Source organism: Falco punctatus (assembly GCF_963210335.1).
Source record: "Falco punctatus genome assembly, chromosome: 1".
Classification (NCBI taxonomy): Eukaryota; Metazoa; Chordata; class Aves; order Falconiformes; family Falconidae; genus Falco; species Falco punctatus.
The window spans coordinates 20,394,049-20,412,572 of record NC_137580.1 but is presented as its reverse complement, the minus strand read 5'-3'; the positions used below and the strand labels follow the sequence as shown (position 1 = coordinate 20,412,572).

Here is an 18,524-nt window from a genome sequence, read left to right as displayed (position 1 = left end):
TTACTTGAAATAACAGACTTCACTCTACACCGGGCAGACTTAAACGAATAAAAGTATCAACAAATTAGTATTTGACGTTTTTAAATAGCAAGATGTAACTCTAGTTTTTTAAAAGTTCAAATAACTTCCTTCTTACAGTTATTTTTGGCCAGAACTATGAACTAAAGTAAAGATGAATTCACAAATATTTTGTTTTCAGATGGAAATTGCATTTCCTGTGAACAAACTTCCTCCAAAACACCTGGCCCAGCATTTGCAACACTCCCCTACTTCACAGAGACACTGTGAGACAAAGTAAATAACACTTGGAAGAAGCAGAGGTTTTATAAATCACTGTAAGAGTAAAAATAAGCCTGAATATTGTGAGCCAACTATTCTTTCAAAAGCAAATGGAGATTAAAATATTCAATGGAGTTTGTACAAAGAACAGCCTGAACTTTGCCAGTTCAGAGCTGGCTGTACTCATTAACTCAGGAATGCCCTCGGGCTGCTTGGTGTGAAAGGTATAACATAGAACTGGATTTCTCTAGAGTTCTGAAGGACATCTAGGCAGTCATCTTCAAAAAAAAAAAAAAAAGAAAAGAAAAGAAAAGAAAAAACCCCTTACAATCTTCTCATAACGTGACAGGACCCTTCTGCAAGCAAATACATCCACTTCCTCTGACCTAGGATTGGTAAAACAATGGAGAAGGATTTAAAAGGACAGTGCAGAGAATGAGGAGATCTTGGGTGGCATACAGAGCAGCAGGCTAAGAATCCCCATGGTGGGAAGGCTAGCAGTCATGCAGCAGTCTAGACGGTATCACTCTACTTCCTTTTCCTTTCTCTGCAGAGCCAAGTTACTCCAGCTAGAAAAAATATTAACTTTAAACAGTAGTTACTGTAGTCATTACACTCAAGATTACTGAAAGATGACTATGCAAGATAACTACAAATTATTATAAACAAACATTTGAGGCATGACAGGCTCTTCCTAGGCTGGACTCCTGTACATCAAGAAGCCAAGTAAGGCTTAATTCTGGCAGCTGAATTCTAGCAATATGTCATTCCTCAAATTCTTAATGAGAACATTTTGACTATTTGCTGGCAAGGAAAAAATAAGAACATGCTGTTCAAATAGGAAAGAGAAGAGCAAGCTGACCAGTTATAGCAAGCATTACTGAACTAAAATGGAATGTGCTTAGTTTCTAGCAGGGTTTAGCAGCAATACAAATACATTTCATCGATGTACCATTGCTGAAAAGAAAGTGATACTACACACAGTTCAAAATAAAAACAATAACATCTCCATATATTTAATGCTGCTGCTTTACCATTCATTCAGATATGGCTTACAAAAAAGGCACAGAGAATGGGAAATGGGGAAATGAGAAGCATCAGTGGGAAGGAAGCAGTAAAGTAGACCTGCAGCTCTACAGTTCCATGAGAGGCAGACTGGAGGCTCTTCTAAGAGAAACCACTAACAGCACGCTCTGTTCGGTACAGTGCTCCTATCTGTCACTTGCAGTGCGGTGGAGAAATCTTAACAATTACCTCTACTGCCTGTATCAGTCTGGTTTAACCCATGGCTGCTTTGAGCTGCTTTGAGCCAGTTCAGACCTCAGTGTGCTCTAACTACAGCTTAATGAAACACAAGGAAAAACAAGTTTCATTCTACAATGTGTCCCTTGCACATTATGTTTTCTCTTCACAATGTTTAGAGGCTTGGACAGGTAAAAAACTCCCTCTGATTTCCAATCTAAATTTATTCATACCCCCATCTTAGAGTAATCTCTTAATTTATTTTTTTTTTGTCCAATTAAAACAAGCTTCCTTTCCTATTACATTTGCCTCAACTAGTACATTCAAAGACTGTAAGGTCTTTCATGCTTCACTTACTGAAACTACATAATCCAAGTTCTTTTAGTCTCTTGTTCATCCCTCTCTTTTAATAGGGATTTTAAAAAAATCTTTTACAACCCTTCTAAGTCCAGTTTCATGCATATGAATTTCTGTATCTGTTCTCAGCTTTAGAGATTCACCAGTCACATGCACCACACGTGGCATTAGTACTTCCTTATCTGTGCAAGAAAGAGGGCTGAATTTATGTATGGCTGAATTTACCTTTTCCACATTACCATCAAATTGAGTGTAGCCTTTCTTTGGCTTATATATCCATTCTTTCAAATTCTCTCATCTACCATCTGACAAGCTCTGAGCTTCTGTCAGAGAGTGTTTCCTGTTAGTCCCTAAGCACATGACCTTGTAGTTTTTATTATTCTATTTTATCCCATTTTTTTTCTGTACTCCCCAAGGTCATGCAATTATTTCGGTACAACACCACCCTACAGGGACTGTTTCCCAACTTTGTGATGTCAACAAATTTCATTAGCAAGTTCTAGTTTTTGTGCCAAGATCACTAATGAAAATATTAAAGAATACCAGTTTCAATATCAATTTTTGGACAGAGCTCCAACAACTTCCCCCTGCCATTCAGCATAATACACTGCCACCTTTTCCTCTGAGGTATTTCTTTGCCCATCTGACAATTAATTTGCTAATTCCCCTCTTGTTAAGTTTAAAAATTTTGTTTGTCTAGAAAAGCAGTTACTGTGTCACAGAAGGAAAGCAGGCAAGTCTGGCATGACCTGTTTATGGAAAAAAAAAAGTTTTATCTATTTACTTCCATGTCAGATTTTTTTCTTCCAGAATTATTTTTTTTTTAATCTGTACAAGCACAGGCTAAAAAGTGCCTGCCCTCTACAAAAAGCCAATTTGCCTTAAGTGTCCACGTTACAGAAAACTAGTTAGTTCAGATACTCATTTCAGCTGAGTCTTGTCGAGAAAATCTTCACTCTTAATTCCAGGAGCAAGTGGATCCTACTCCTCCTTTGCTTGTCCAGAAAAATAGTAGTATCATGCTTTTACAACAGAACCAATTACCAGGGACTAAAATACAGTTTTTACTAAAGGTTAGAATTGTTCTGGTTTTAAATTTACCTGGCAACTTAAAAAAAAAAACAAACCATTGCCATAGATTTGTCTACAATTGAAGTGGAGGTATTTGAACTATCTAGCTCTGGAAACAGAAAAAAGTATGGATGTCTCAGCATGGAAATATCTATGAAGTCATCATCAGTGAGATTCTCTGATCAGTGAGATTTAAATTTGGCACAGACTAAAGTCATGTATATTAAATTTACAGCTGCAAAGTTAACTTACTAGTTTGCAAATGAAAACCTTCAGTGCATAGAAGTGGGGCTAAACATTTTTATATTACACTATAGACTATATTCTGGGAGCTCTGAAAACTTCAAAAAAGATTAAAAAAAAGAAAAAAGAAAAAAGCATGAACACTGACAGCATTTAACAAATCAACCGCTTTTTTTTTTTTTTTTTTTTTTTTTAAAATCAGTGTATTCTATAACCCAGTCCTGTTAAATTTTGCTTAGGTACAGATTGGGGTGTATGAGGTCCACACTCATCCAACTCATGTATTTTATATCAACTAAATCAGTTTTACAGAACCAAATCAGATTTTTAAATACCTGCTAACATATTTGCATTCCTTTATCTGAGATATTTAATGTATTTAAAAATTCTATTGAGACAGAGTATATATTATGTAATGTTAACCACTGTATTACTCCTAATTTTATATTCACTGAATACTGCTCTTTTGCCTTTGTTTTACTTCATGTTGGGTTTTACCCAAAAAGCTCAATTTAGCCACAGAAATAAAGGAATGAGCTTTTTAAGGGAACCTCTCTTGCATTCTTTTCTTTATCTGTTGCAGACAGCCATTCTTATTGGTTTATATCTTAAGAGAAAGCAATAAATCAGACCTCGAAATCTGACAGGATTGTGCAAGACTGATGCAACACAAAGTAAGACCATCATTAAACCTTTCTGTTTTCAAGAGTACCCAGAAGAGCACACAGTTTGAAAAAAGCACCTGATATATACAGTATGAATACAATTTTCTCATACCTCTACTGTTCTAGGAACTAACTTTAAAAACAGAACAGCCTAAAATAGGAAAGGATTTCAGTTGCATTGTTGTTCCACAGAAGTAGATTATTGGACTGGAAACTGGATTATCCAAGAGGAGAAATATTCATTTGCAAGATTTACATAACCTCCACCCTTTCCCTAGTTCCTCAAGAATGAACACAATCATGCACACAAAGATCTTGTTCCAGGCCCATCAAGAAGTCTGGAGAAGAATGAAAGCCAATGTTTCTTTTTCTATAGGGTGAAATTCTAGATTACTTATATCAAATTGCTTTCACCACCCCACTAAACAGTTCAGCACTTGAAAAACTACCAGGAAAAAAATTATAGTGAGGATAATGTACAATGAATAAGTAAGAGCAAACTGTATTGTGTTTGTTCCTGCACCTAAAGGAAGGAGACTTAAAAAATGGTTGTTATACTCTATGAAAGTGTGCCTACAGCTGATTGAGAGGAAGAACAAGAAACTTGAACAGAAATGACAGGAAGTTTAGAATCTCAGCCCACAAGACAGCATGTAGCAGGCTCCTCCCTGTAAGTCTGTAATGCCCCTTTATTTAAACTCTCTTTTGGTCTCCTCTGTCCTGTTTTGCTTTTTTTCAAACCTCACTAAAATAAATCAACACTTCTGAACACTCTCATTACTTCTGAAGCTTGACTTTGAGCTTTTAAGATGAAAAAAACAGTGATGCTTTTTCAGACAGGATCAATTTTCTGCTCCTTTCATTCATGCCTTATGTCCTCAATTTCTTTTTCCTTCCTTCTCCTCTTCTTACTGCTATTCCATATCCTCCTCCTAAATTGTATTTCTCCATATTCTGTTCTCAACTGTCTATGTTTTGCTCTTTAGCCCGTTCTCACAGACCCAGTACGGAGCTGGCCTGAAGCATGACTGTAAGCAGAAGCACAGCCAGAAAGGCAAAGAGCAAAATAGCTTTTAAATGTACCGCTCCAGATAGGATGAAAAAAGGAGTGGGAAACTAGCTGACTGAACACATCTGCCTGAACGAGTCTTTAAAGAAATGTGCCACTAGCCTATTTGAAGAAGAAAATGGATGGGTATATAAATTTTAGACTCTATACAGGATGTGGGAATGAGAGCAATCAGATGACTAACCTTCATGTGACTGCTTGCTACAGGCTACATAAGGAAATCTTTGCTAGAGTATGTCTAAAAGGCAAGGTTGTGAGTATAGGTATGCATGGCAGGGGAGACCTTAGGACTGGAATACAGTTAGGTAAAGATACCCACAAAATAATGCGTCCCCACTTAGCTTACTGCAAGCTGAAGAGATACTTTTTTACTTGTTCTGCTCTTGTGTTGGATCTTTCTGTGATAATACAGCTGAGCATACAATCGAGAATTTGGACTAAAGTGTTGTTACAGCCTCCTTTCCGCCCCACTAGAAAATGCATATGATTATTATTTTATGTTGCCAATAATAAAAATGCTATTTACTTGTTCTCTGGTTCTTTTACCCTTTTGTGGCTCTCCTTCCCACCAATCTGTTTTCCTTCCTATGGGTAACTTGCAGTATTATGAAGAGCACTAAGGTAACTGCTCAGTGAAAAAAACACTGCTCCTGAAGAGCGTCTTGGAATTTGAAAGGTTTTTTTCTCCTCTCTGGGCAGAAAAGTTTAAACATATAAATCTGATGATACCCCTAAGGCTTAGAAAACATGGCACATCACATATTCTTACTTCATCAAACTTTACACTGCTACTGTGTATGCAGAATAGGGCCCAGTTTCCCTGGTATCTTTCAAATTGGTGATTCTTCTAGAATGATTTTCTTAATTCTTTTTCTTCTGAGCAGAGTAGCATGGCCTCAGACACACTCTGAAGAGCTCAGTAATTACTTCACAAAAACATGATGGCAGTTCCAGCCACTGGAATTAAACATACTTTTCAATTATAACGGTAATGTCCCGTAAGTGTCTTAAGGTCAATGATAAACGGTATTTGATGACATAACATTCTTTATGATAGGCTGGTAAAAGAGACTGGACCATAAGAGGTATAACCATACACAGTATAATGTGTAGTGCTGAACTACATTAAGTGAAAATATTTTTAAAAAAAGACTTAGCTAATAAACCACACCTTAAATTCTGCATTAGCTTGTGGAATTTTCTGCCTCACATGCTACACATAATTTGCTAATTTAGTTTTTGCAAAATCCCCCAGTAAGTACAGACACAGCTTCTGTTAGGTATAAAAAGTTGATTTCACATGACTATCAGCTCATAAGGAGGAAGAAAGATCAGTGCAGCAGAACAAAAGTAACAATGATAAAATCAATTAACTACTCAATAAAACATAACTTAAAAGTCACAAAATTTAGCCTTCTATCCCTCCAATCTGAGAAGATTTGAAGGAGATGTAATTTCTTTATGAATCATTTGAAGATGAAGAGGATAGTAAGTGTTTGAAAAGGTTGTTGTAAACATGTTCCAAGCGTTAAGAAGAAATATGAAAGAAAACAGAGAACAGGTGCTCCAGTACAACTGCAGGTACGAAAATGTTCATAGAAATACTGTGTATAAAAAACACAATACAATAAAATTATTTCAGAGGAAGTAATCAGAATTTATATACACATCAGCCAGTGGCAACAACAGTATAGATGACACTGCAACAGAAAAGTTCTAACACACAAAAAACCCCTTTTGTGTGCGGCTGTGAAACACAGGTTTGCAGATCACTCATAAGTGAAAATGATGCATGATGCCTGCAGATTTGAGAAAAAAATATTTCATGCAATAACTTTTAAATTTTTTGAGATCTCCTAACTATATTAAGATTTTTCCTCTGGTACGTAACTTTCCATAAATACGTTTTAACCTGGACTGCACACGTAGAAAAACCCAACACCTTGGATATGCTTAAGGATCTGGATACAGTCCACCTTCATTCTCTTCCAGCTCTGTGTTTTGTGTCACACCCTGCGCCCCCGCCATCAACAACTCTGCCACATTGTTCTTTCTTCCTTTTGAAAATCTTCATATCGGCCTGTTAGCCTGGAGCCAAGCTGAATGGTTGGATGACTGAGTAGAAGTAAAAGCCTATTTTATTTTACTCTGGATCCCACTCCTCCAAGTTTAACATGTTTTCAACTCTAGCCAGCTCTCCAGTTTAACAATCTATGTTACTAATACTACCAAACTTTACATAAACACCAGTACTAAAACCACATAAACATTCTTCTGCATCCCTGCATAGCACATATCCTGTACTGACAATAACTGCAACAGGAAATCATTTGCCCTTGTAGCATTGTTTCGTACTTGCACCATATATTCTAATTTTAAAATTCTTCTGTCAGCTCATTTAGGGCTTCCTGTGCCACACCTGTGTTATTCTCTGAACTGTGTGGAAGACTCTGTTAAGATTCACGGGTAGAGAATCTTAAAATATACTGTAATTAAAGCTCACAGACTACATTTACTCTGAGAAAAAAGGAATGGAAGAAACCGATACAAATCCTAAGGCACTTCTAGAAGATTAGCAGCGAAAAACAAATCTGTGCTGAAGAAAGGGCTGAGGCGAACAAGAAAGCAGAGTCCACAGAGAGGCAAAAATATAAAAACGAGGTCATAATCAGAATGAGGTCATAATCCTACTTTGGGATACACAGATGCCTTTGCTTGACTGGCTTTGCAAAGAAGCAATGCAGAGATCAAGGACTACAGTGATACTAACTAAAATGATAAGCAGAATGTTTCTTATAAATATACAATAACAAGAGGCACTAACACAAAACTGGGTTTTTAATGGCAATGTTAACATTGACTTTTAACATGGTTTTATCTTCAAATTTCTAGTGAGAACTAAAAATTCAAATATCTATCATTAAACTGCTAAGAACAAACTACACAAAAAACCTAAGAATGCTCACTGTGCGAATACACTGTATGAATTTTAGGACAATGAGAGCATCAGATATTCAACTCCCTTCAAAAATCACAAAATCTAGGAAACTTTTCAGACAACAAGAGGCAAAAAAATACGGTATCCGTTAAAACATTAAAAAATATATACATGTCAATTACTGGCCATGTCATCTGAAAGTCTCAAGAAAAAACACTTTACACAGACCTTGTATTAATTAACTTCAACTTGTGAATATGACCACCCAAATCACTGAAAAGTGTGGTTACATATACATATATATATATGTATACACACACACATATACATATAACAAAATCCTGGAAAATTTAATTAAAATATTCCCAAAGAATTCTGTGTTTACGAAATAAAAAGTTGGCCACTTGATGAAAAATGTTGGAGAGTGAAACGGAGAAAACTGTCATTTTCAGTGGGCTTCTTTCACTGACAATATTAACAGAAGAAACACTACCAAAAATTGATCTGATCAAAATGTACTAATATTGACTTTTTAATGAAAATGGATACTAGAGGAACAAAAGCATAGTATTTAAATAAGGCAGGGAAGTAATTTGATGCAGTGACTTGTGTTCCACACAGTGAATTCTGGAGTGAAATGGTACTGCCATCTGGATGAGCTAAAGGAGATGCTGGAAGGGAACCTCACAGGGAAATTATTTAGATTGTTATTGCAGAACACGCTGTTGGAAAAGTGAACATGCTTTTATACACATCAGCACTTTTCCAATCCTTAAGGACCATAAGAAAGACAACGGGAAGAGAGGGAATACAAAAAGTTGTATTCAGCAGCATGTGCTAAGGTTGGTAATACTTAACCTTGTATTGTGTTGGGTGTGGTAATACTTAAAAGTATCATTGTTTACCTAGAAATGAAATGTGTTAATGAAATCTACAGGCTTATTCAGGGAGATGACAACAGTGAAATACAGAAGGTACTTGAGCAACTAGAAATGCTAGTATTCATCCACCTGTAACTCCTTCTGCACATAACGAAAGGAAACACTCCTCCCTCTCCAAAATAACAGAGCAGATAAAATTTTAGGGAATACAGCTTTGGAGCAATGACCCTCAGGCAGGTGACAGATAGTGTAGGATCCTCGTAGGCAACATGGCACTTCAACACCACGCAACTCTGGGATGTACGTATGCTTGTCCGGGATCTGGCTTGGGAGCTGCCCAGACTCCACAAGCCACCCACGTCCCTGGGCTATGGCACGGGCACCTTCAGTAAAGACAATGTGCGCATCCTGAAGTGAGCACTAGAAAACGATTGCTGGAAAAGCAACGGCTGCCTCGTTCGTTTTAAGGGGCTATTAACTCAAAAACCCAGCGGCTTGGAACAGCCCAAGCAGAGCCTCCCTGGGCCGCGACCAGGCGGCTTCGCGAGCTGCTCCCGGTTACCTCAGGTGCAGCCACAGCGGTTTTGACACTGGGGACAACCGCGTCCTCAACAAGGGGTAGAACGGGGAGGAAGGGGGAGGTTGCGGCAGCCCCTTACCTTGCCGCGGCTCCCCCAGCCCACAGCCCTCGGCCGCGGCCCCTCGGCCGGCTCAGGGGGGGTAACGCCGCCAGACCCTCGCGCGCGGGCCCTCCCGCGCACCCGCTGCGCCTGCGCGACCCGAGCGGCCCGGCCCGCGCGCGGCGGGCGGCGCCACTGCGATTGGCCCGGCCCCTCCGACCGCTCCCCCCGCCCACTCCTGCCGGCGCCGGGCGCGCGCGGGAAGATCCGGGCTCCCCGGCGGGGAGACGCGCGACCCCGCTGCCGCGGCCGCCACACCGCGCAGGCGCGCCGCCGGGGCGGGAGAGGGAGGGGGGAGCGCGAGAGGCCGCCCCGTAGCGCCGGGCTCAGGGAGGGGAGCGGGGAGGAGCGGGAGGTGCCGTAAGGCGGGGCCGGGCCCGGGCCCGGAGTCGCCGCCGGGAGGGGGCGAGAGAGGAGCTGCGTGCTGCGGCCGCCGGCCACCGGCGGTGAGTCGGGGGTCGGGCAGGGTCGCGTCCCTGCTGAGGCGGCGGCCCTGGCGGCAAGCCGGGGCCCTACGGCGGGTAAAGGGTAGCGGGGGGTCCGCCTCTTCGCCCCCGCGGGACGTGGCGAGGGGAGGCCGGGACCCGCCGGCGGCGGTGTGGGGAACGCCGCGGGCCGTTCACCTGCTGGTGGGCGGGGGGGGTCCCGCCGTGCGGGGAGGGGCGGGCGGGCGCCCACCGTCGCCTGCTGAGGGCGCCGCGCTGAGGCGGCGCGCGGCGCCCACCCGCGGAGGGGCCCGCGCGGCGCGGGGTGAGAGCGGGTCGGGGCCGGTGGCTGCGGGCAGCGGGGCTGTGGGGTGTGGGGTGGGCAACCCAGGGCGCGGGCACCGCCGCCGTGCGGAGCTGGGGCCAGCTCCTGCGTTAAGAGCCGGGAGGTGAAGTTAATGTTTAACGTGGTAGTCACATGCCCATCAGCGAGTTCGTCTGGAGCGTTTTCAAAGACTGTTTGGAACAGGAAATGCCGGTACAGGTAGGATGGAGCTGTCTGAAATTTAATCAGTTTACAGTATTTGGAGGCTGTGTTTGTTCTTTGCTGTGTTCGTAGAGGTGGAGTTTGAGGCACGTCGGTAGCTGTATGCAAAGCATCAGCTTAGCACCCGAGCCGCCGTTTAACTTTGTCCCTTGCTTAGGTTTTAATTGCAAATATTTTAGAATTAGCTTTTCGGAGGAAATGGCTTGTTCTCTCGACAGCTGTTTTTGCCTTCCCAAAATAAGCTTGGGTTTTACGTATCTCTACTTAACGCCTTATTTTGTGCACGCAAAAAAGCCCCCTCTCGGTTTACTTTGAAGCTACTAGGATTATTTTCGGAGCAAAAACTTAAACCGTGTGAATAGTATTGTGCCTGACCAGTGATGCGGTATCCCCTTTCCCCTCAAGGCAGTGGAACTGAGTATTATTAACTGCTCTGTTCTTGTAGAATGGAAGGGTGATTTCAGGCATCAAAATAGTGAGAGCACGTGTTATAATCTGAATATAAACTAGCCTCATCAGATGATACGTAACCGTTTCTTTAACAAATTGTTGCAAAGTGAGATGTAGTTACTGGTTTGTTTTCTTAAATATCAGATTACTTGTGGAAAAAGTACTCCTGGACCAGTGGGGTGTTTGCAGTGAAAACACCTAAGATATGCACTTGACTGTCATATCAAAGCCTGATAGTGCAGAATTGCTTTCAGTCGTACAGTGTGCATGATGTACTACTAACAGAATTGTTTGGGTGAGAGACCCATAGGACTTTGGGGTCAGAGTATTAGCTCTATCACATGTTGCGTTGCTTGCAGAGATCTTGGTAGCAACCCTTTGTTGTTTTTCCTTGTTTAATGCCTCTTGATAGAGTAAAAGAGTTTAGTCACACAGGAGGCACAGTGATGAGAATGAAAACTTTGAAAGCAGAGACAAGTTGGGGTTGGGGCAAGGTTAAATGATTATGGGTTGAGACTGTAACGGAGATGGACTGGATCAGAATTTTAGACATATGAACAGAGTGAAATGTTTGTGGATAGGTTTGTACTGATCTGTTTGTGAAGAAATATGTGAAGTGTAACTATTCAGATCATTCTTTTTTGTGGGTGGGCTTGAAGATGATGCACCTATTGGCATTCCTTGTAACTCAATTATGTAGTTTTTCCTGGTGACTTAAGAAATCGGAAAGCTTTTGGGGGAAGGAAGAGCACTTGGTATTTTGCACTTCTGTTAATAATCAAAACCATCTACACAGAAAACTGAAAGGCGAGATTACAGTTTGGTAAGGCGGTTAATCTGGGATAAAAAGGCAAGTGTGAGAATTATCATTGCAAAGACACCTTCTATCTTTTTTTTGTTAAAGAAAGAGTATGTGGTAATCTTGGAACATACCATTCTGTAAAGGAGTAGGAAGATGGAGAAACAAATCTGCTCTGTAGTTTCTGTGCGATGATTCACTGTAAATGCTGGCCCATGTCATAGGTTCGGAATTTGTTTTCTTTAAGATCTTTTAGTTGGAGTTCCCATTGTAGCTATTTCTAAAGTTGGTTTCTTGTTGCAACAGCCTGGAGATGCCGAGCTTGTGAACCTGTTGTTTTGGTTTTGATGCAAACAGGAAAGTTTTTATTGGAACAGCTTAAAGAAAAAATTGTATACTTATACAAAAGCCATCTGGGATAGCATCTATGCTTCTGCCGCTCCCATCTTGAAAGGATACAGAGAAGTATGACATGCAGGAGCGGCAGTTTGGTGTATGAGGGACAGCTAAATGGATAAGGACTGGAGAAGAGAAAATAGATAAAAAAGATTGGGTTTAAAATCTTCAGAGAATGGTTGTAAGAATTTCTGGAAGATACAACCATCAAACACCCCTTTTATCTCCTGGGCACTTCTTGAGTCAGTGACTGAAGGCAGAAAGAATGTGTCAGACCAATAACACTGGCTGGTATACTTGCAGATGGCCCACAAAATCAAGGCTAATAGCGGTTGCTGGGGATGGGATTTTTGTTTTGTTTTGTCTTAGTGCTACATGTGTTGCAAGTGCTATTAATGCAGGGTTGTTTGTTTTTTTTTCTCTATTTGATATTTCAAATAGTGAGAATTTGCATTCTCATAAACTTATTTCTTTCACAGCTTTTGAATTGTATAGTATTATTTTCAAAGACAAAGACTGGTGACTATTAAAAGCATTAGGTGTATCTTACGGCAACTGAGAGCTGTTGACATAACACAGTTCGACATTGTGGTGAAGGTGGAAGGGGACAGTTTGAGCCAGGACCGAAAAATATGAGTCAGTCTAGTTGAGGTGAATGTAAGAGTTTGTTCGTTTCAGATTTTTGTCTTTTACTACATTTTTTTAAGCAGCTTCATTGCTGGTGTGGGTTTTTTTTTTTCCCCAAACATGGCGGGGAAATGATTGCAACCTCCAATATTGTCTCAGGACAAATCAGATCTTTGTTTTGTTGGCAATTTTTGTCAAATTTTAAATGACAGGCTTTTGAGCTGTGGAGAACACTGAAATTCTCACAGTTGCAAGTTGTTGAAATTTTGATGGATTTCATCCTGTTGAGGAGGAGAAAGTAAGCACAGTCCTAATAATGTTGGCTCACTGCAGAAAGTTCTAGTGGTTTCCCATCATAAGTTTATTCCCTTGCAGTAAATTTAATCACTTTTTCTTCCAAATTTTTGTTGTCTTGTATCTGAATTCCTGAGTTGTATATCAGTTCAGAAATCAATTTACCAGAGTTCTCAGACCATTGGGTGAGTTGCCAGGCTCAGCACAGAGGCATGTACTGCCAGCAGAAGCTAAAAGCTCTGTGGCTTCAAAGTAACCTTAGTGTTGGGCATGAGAAAGCTTTGCCATTAGTCATTTATGCAGCACACTGAGAGTAGTTGCAAAATGAAGTTGTGAAGATGTAAATAACAATTTTTCAGCCAAATTTCAGAGACAGTCAACAGCTTCTGAACCCATTGGCAGGTTTCCACCCAATGTGACAGAAGGGATAGAAGTCTTATAGATGATGATGTATGTACAAAGTGCATGAAAACATGCAGCTGGCTGGAAGAGAGAGACCTTGTAAGAAGACACAAGGAGCAGAGTTGGCATATGCCCCATCTAGGGAGAAAACTGTGAGAGAAGTCAGCTGTAAGACATAACAGTACAGGGAGCCAGGCATTGCTAGTTCCAGTATTCACAGAACCAACTGTTTATCTCATCTGTTTTATCTAAATGGATTTCAAAAATGCCTAAACCCACATGTGCTTGTAGAAAGTGATTTTGTTTAGGTAAAATAGTAACTGCACTGATTTCTAAGCTTAGTTACTTTTTACATTGATTGAAAAGACTGTGCCAGCTGCAGTTACTTACAGGCTAGGGTATACCAACAAAATGGGTGATAGTCAGCAAAAAGGCATGTTAGTGTTATTTGTTGTTCTGGAACTTATAAAGGCAAGTGCCAGAAACTTGTGACAGGCATATATTTTGCCCTGCAGGGCTGCACAACTGAGGCTAGTCAAGTGCTTGAGGAGGTCGTTGATGACTGAAATTGGGCAAGTAGAGTTAACTTAGGCTGGTAAATAGATGTTGGTTTCAGAGTTCATAGCCCTTGTTTAGAATCTTTAATTGAGAACAGTCATCCAAAATTGATCCCTTTAGTCTGAAGGGCAAGAATATTTCTTTAAATCTCAGCTGCTGAAAATCATACGTAGCTTGTCAGTAACACTGTGTGAAATAGCTGTCTTGCTGAAAGAATGCACCTACTGAAGATTCTACGGTTCAGTGACCTATGATCTATCTTCAGTCACCCACACCTTTGTCAAGTCAAAAACTTAACAAAGAGATGGTAAACCCCAGTGGCTAATAAATGCTGCAGTGCTCTATGCAACACTGGCTTACCACAGACATGTAGTTCCTAATTATAGACCTATACAGTATTGAATTTAGGTTGAGGGAGTTGCTGGTCTGAGTCCCAGTTATCTAAAAGCTTCACCAAACATTATGGGAGGTGGAGGGAGTCAAGGCTGGTCAGCAGCATCTGGTTTATGGAACAATTACAACGAGGGTAGCCTTGTCAGCAGAGCAGTACTCTGGGGGGGTGGTCCAAAGCCAGAAGAATTTGCTGTGGAAAGAGCACGTGCCCCAGTGTCTTCCACAATAGCTTTCTTTGATCTTAGCTTTTTTCTTCTTTATTTATTCTTTTCTTAAACTCAAACTTTGAGATAGATATTATCTCAAAACAAGATGCTACTATCAACTTTCCTTAGGGAGAGTCTTTGATGACAAATGGGTGACAGAAGTTAATCCCATTGCTTATGGCACCATTGGAAGGCTCGTCTACAGTGCCCCTCTTATTAGTGAATAAGCAGCTATGCATCATAGTATTTGATATAAAATATTAGTGGAGGAAGATAGGGTGGTGGAACTTTCTACTCCAGGCTAGGACTTACTAGTCACATTGGCCAGAGAACTGTGTACTAAGATCTTATTATTTCACAGCTACTGGTTGTTCCTGGGGTTGACTGTGACTGTTTTGGGGGAGAAAGAGTAGTTATTAAAGGGACTAGAGCGCATGTTTGATGCAGAGTTCTAGTTTAGAAGTACAGAGGGATCTTTTAAATGGAATACCTTTCTGATATGCCTTTCTTGTTTGTTCTTAAACATTTGACACATTTAATTGCTGTGGGGGAGTATGTTTGGTGCAACATAGGCAGTTTAAAGAATGCATTTATAGAAAGGGTAATTTGAGAAGGTTGCATGAAAATATTTTTAAGTAGTCACCTCTGATCTTTCTAATTTTGTATTTAAATTTTCAGGAAAAGATACTAATGTTGTGGGTAGTTAATAGAGGCCATATGGATATAATATCACAGTGCTTTGGAAAATGAGTATCTGGTTCACGTACAAAAACTGTACAATAAATGTGTACTGCAGTTTTAGAAAAAGATTGTGTAAACTTACCTGGTGTGATAGTTGAAATTGTTTGTATTCACAGCTTTGTGGATGTAGAATTAAACAGCAAGCATCTTAATGTAATGTGACAGCAACATAGAGCTAATCCAGAACCACTTTTTGTTGACTTCTTGAGGTGAATTATTGTAACTTTTCTAAAACACAGTCCCACAGCTAAATGTGTAATGCATGGGATTTTTCTTCTAGGGCATCCCTGAAATGCAAGGCGAAATGACTTTCTGGAATTTCTGAGTGAATGAAAGCTCTTTGTCTGAAATTGTTCTGGAAGAACTCTTGTTTCCAAAACAGCATATATGTTTCTTAGCAGTTAAAATACAGAATAAATAATAACTGAGATTCTGTCACCGCCCCGACCCCCACCTCACCATGCCCATGCATAAATCTGTTGTTCCGAAACATAGGGAAATTGTGCTTGAAAGTATGATAAGAAACAAATATAAAAGTTGATGAAATCTCTTCTACCCTTGTGACTTACTTATATTAAGTCACAAGGTTGAAAATTAGAGCTGCAGAGGTAAATTTTTTCTGAATATTCTATGATTTTTGTCTGTTGGTCTTAGCAAAAGTTTCCTAAATTTAACATGACTTTGTGTCTACCATTACATTTCAGATGAGGAAATAACTTCATTATGAAGCAAAGATTCAACTTTTCTCTTTTTTTTTGGCTGGAAATTAATCTGAACTGTTCTTGTCTATCCTTGGATGTCTCTAAATAACCAGCTGTAGTCCATCCTCACATTTGAATACGAGATCTGTTTCCAAATGAAATTTAGATACCAGAAACATGTCTCTTCTCAGTAACTTCTGTATTTTATCATTGGCATACAGTCTACCTTACTTTTCATCTGTTTCCTCCCTTATTTTGGCTGCTGCGTGCTGAGCAATCTTTCCACTGAAGTGCAGACAGCAGGGGCCTGTCTAGCTGGATCACCATTGTTAGTGGGGTACCACTGTGTGAGCAGTTTCAGAGGTGAGAGGTGTAGTGTATTCAGTAGGGAGTTTATTTTAGGTTGGGAGACACTGATCGCAAGCCTGATGCTTCTGGGTCAGAACTGTATCAATCCTGTTGCTCCTGCCTACTCAAAGGTAGGAACGCAATGGACATCCCAAACAAATAGACTTTACACCTTTCCGGTTAACGCAGGCCGTCTGTACAGCTCCCAATCCAGTCTCTTTCCTGGATTTTCCACCTTCAGTGTACCCAGTTTGATATTGCTGATTACCAAAAATAGTTCATCTTAACTACAGTTTTGTCTTCTGAGACAGCAGCAGGAGAGTGGAAAAAACTATACATAATTCTCCATATGGGAATTTATGTAAAGAATTACAAACTCAAGTAGTCTCAAGAAGCTTCTCTGGTATGTCAAGGAGCACGCTCTTTTTGTGCAGAAATGTATTAGGTCAGTTTTCCAGTATGGATATAGAAATATTAAATCAAAAATCAGTGGAAAGTATTTGATGGTTGAAGGACTTGAATGTAAGATTCTTCTGGGGTTTTTTTAATTTATTTTTTAAATTCATAGTTATAACTTTATTTTTAGGAATTAAAGGTTATGGTTCCCTATGATAGCAGGAGACCTTGGGCCAAATGATGCTTCATATTACTAAGTGCTTTTGATGTGCGTTACTGGCTTCTTGAATATCTATGTATATGTATTTTTAATAAACAGCTATACACCTTAGATTTTTTCCCCTTGATTCCGCTTTATTCATCTTTACTGTAGTAAATCATTATTTTCTACTTATGTACTATACTGAAACTTTCTAATGAAAACACCTGTTAAAAATATTTAATTTCCTTTAATTGATCTGTACAGATCAAGTGATCACTCTGCATACCTGATTCAGAGAATCTTTAATCTTTTTCTGTGTTAATCTTTGTTTTACTCTTGCCTTCACGTCTGGCCCTGTTTTCTTAGAGTTCGGTCCTTTGTAGAACAGCTGTTATGCCACTGAGCACTTTGACTTCTACGTGGAAAAAAGAAATAAATTTAACTTGCTACTCCTTTTAATTAATTAAAGGTTCTAATAAGATCTTAAACTGTATGAACTTCCAGTTACTTGCTGCATCTCCCCACCCCCCTTTCTAGGTTTAATGAAGTGAACATAAAGAAAACAAAATTATCACATGGTAGATACTCTGTCAAGGTCAGTTTCCAGTTAGATTTTGGAGTCCTTGCTCAGTGCTGTCAGAAATCACACTATTTGCAGTATTATTAAATCAAATTACTTATGGTTGAGGTACAATAACATTGGTAAACAAAAAGCCATCTCATTATGCATGGGACAAAAGGGACTTTTGGTTAGGTTCCAGTTGTGGTTTTTGTACTACAAGCAAGTACTGATATTTCTTTTAAAGGGGTGCAAGACTTCTTGCAGCTATTTTTGAAAGTGGTGTGATTTGTTTCTCTGGTATCACAGCTGTACAATAGTAAGAGTTGTAGAACTGTTTGTTGGGAATGTGGTGCTGGTTGTTCTTCCAATTAAACAGCATTCCAACTACAAAAGGTATTTTCGTTTTTTAATGCTGCTTGTCAATCTTGACAGGCTGGTGCAGTGGAAAAAATAGTGGTGAGAAGGCTGCAAGGTTTGAAGTATACTGGTACATCTTTAGTATCTCACATGCTTGTAAAACCTAAGGTGCCTTTTTTTTTTTTTTTTTTTTTTTTTCTTAAATATGCAGCCTTAATTGCTTTGGTTTAAGTTTATTCTGTTCTGTGCAGTTATTTCAGATGTTTATGTGGGTGATGTGGTAATGCCAAACTGATTGAATTACCTATTGTTATGAGATGGGCACTGCATGTGGTGATGTGCTGGATGACGAGTCATTTAACCTTAAATATATACCTTCAGCAATGAGAGAAACAACTCTTGTTGTTGGAATTTGAAAATCTTGGAATCTGTTACTGGAGCAGCTACCAGAATGTTCTTGCTCTGCTATTAGCTGTGTTTTTCTGGATGCTTTAAGAATGCAGCAAGGTTAATTACATATTTATGTAGTGTTTGCTGGGTAGTACAAAATGTTGAAAGCTGAGTACTAGCTGAGAATCCATCTATAACTTTCTAGTAATACAGAAATATATATCAGTTCATGTGATTTGGTAGCGTATTGAAATCAAAACCATCTTACGCTTTCAAGTGTTGAATAAATTTATTTTTTTTTCTTG

At 39.8% G+C, this 18,524-nt stretch overlaps 1 protein-coding gene across 5 annotated transcripts in view; it reads left to right on the top strand.

The window, feature by feature from the left end:
• Positions 1-9,736: 9,736 nt before the first annotated feature.
• Positions 9,737-18,524, top strand: part of USP53 (ubiquitin specific peptidase 53) — a 40,982-nt gene continuing 32,194 nt past the window's right edge. For 3 of the 5 annotated variants that reach the window (XM_080373548.1, XM_080373547.1, XM_080373545.1), the window contains exon 1: positions 9,737-9,871. The gene's annotated coding sequence lies outside the window, so the exon portion shown is untranslated. Of the gene's footprint in view, positions 9,872-9,912; positions 10,395-18,524 lie in introns of those variants that run through there. The other 2 variants (XM_080373549.1, XM_080373546.1) reach the window with 2 other exon arrangements.